Source organism: Lycium ferocissimum, chromosome 12 (genome assembly GCF_029784015.1).
Source record: "Lycium ferocissimum isolate CSIRO_LF1 chromosome 12, AGI_CSIRO_Lferr_CH_V1, whole genome shotgun sequence".
NCBI classification, from domain to species: domain Eukaryota; kingdom Viridiplantae; phylum Streptophyta; class Magnoliopsida; order Solanales; family Solanaceae; genus Lycium; species Lycium ferocissimum.
This window is the reverse complement of record NC_081353.1, coordinates 34,384,887-34,385,840: the sequence shown is the minus strand read 5'-3', so window position 1 is coordinate 34,385,840 and position 954 is coordinate 34,384,887.

The following is a 954-nucleotide window of genomic DNA, read 5'->3' as shown; positions in this document are numbered from 1 at the left end:
CCGAGAATCTAAACTTTCCTGATTTAAATTTAATAGAAAGTGACGTTTTTGGAAGTGGGACCACCTCTTTTTCTCCGTCAATGGCGGTTTCTTTTTTTTTAAAAACCACCGGAGGGACCCGGTGGAACCCGATGGGTTTATGTTGAAGAGTATAACGCAACATTTTATCAATATAAGATAACCGCTATAAGTATAACGAGACAAGAAAATATCTTTTACCGCGTTATAGAGATATATATTAAGAAAACTTTTTAGCGCAAAAGAAAATATTGCGCTAAAGGTACATTGGTAACATTTTTTTTTTTTGTTGGGGTATTTTGGTTCAAAAAAAATTTTTTTTAAGGCATTTTTGTTTCGGGTCCCCATCCATGTACCAAGGATGTGGTCTAGTGGTTAATGAAGTGGATTGAGTATCATGAGGTCTCAGGTTTGATTCCCAGCAAATACAAAACACTAGGTGATTTCTTCCCAATTGTTAATTTGAGGCTTTAAAGCAATATCCTTTAGATTATACGGTTAACTTAAAATGCAAGAGAGAGTAGGCGTATCTGAAGAATACTCCCTATCCATTTTATGCGATATTATTACTTCTTGAAAAATACATCTTTTAAAATAAATAAAAAGTTCAAACATTCTCTAAGTAAGCGTTTGGCCATGGAAATCAAATATTTTTCACTTTATTTGGTATTTTAGAGTTGGAGTTGAAGATGTAGTTGTGTTTGGTTATAGTTTTTACAAATAATATTTGGTTGTTTTAATGTATTGAAAGTGAAAACAAGTTTTTTGGTATTTTTCAAATTCCATTTGGAATTTCCATGGCCAAGGGTTGATTTTCAAATAAAGTGAAAACGTTTTTTGAAAAAAAGTGAAAAATTTTCATGGCCAAACGGGCCCTAAATATTTAAACGAAAGAAATTTGTAGTTTGGAAATCTAGAATGGCTTAATAGCTAAAA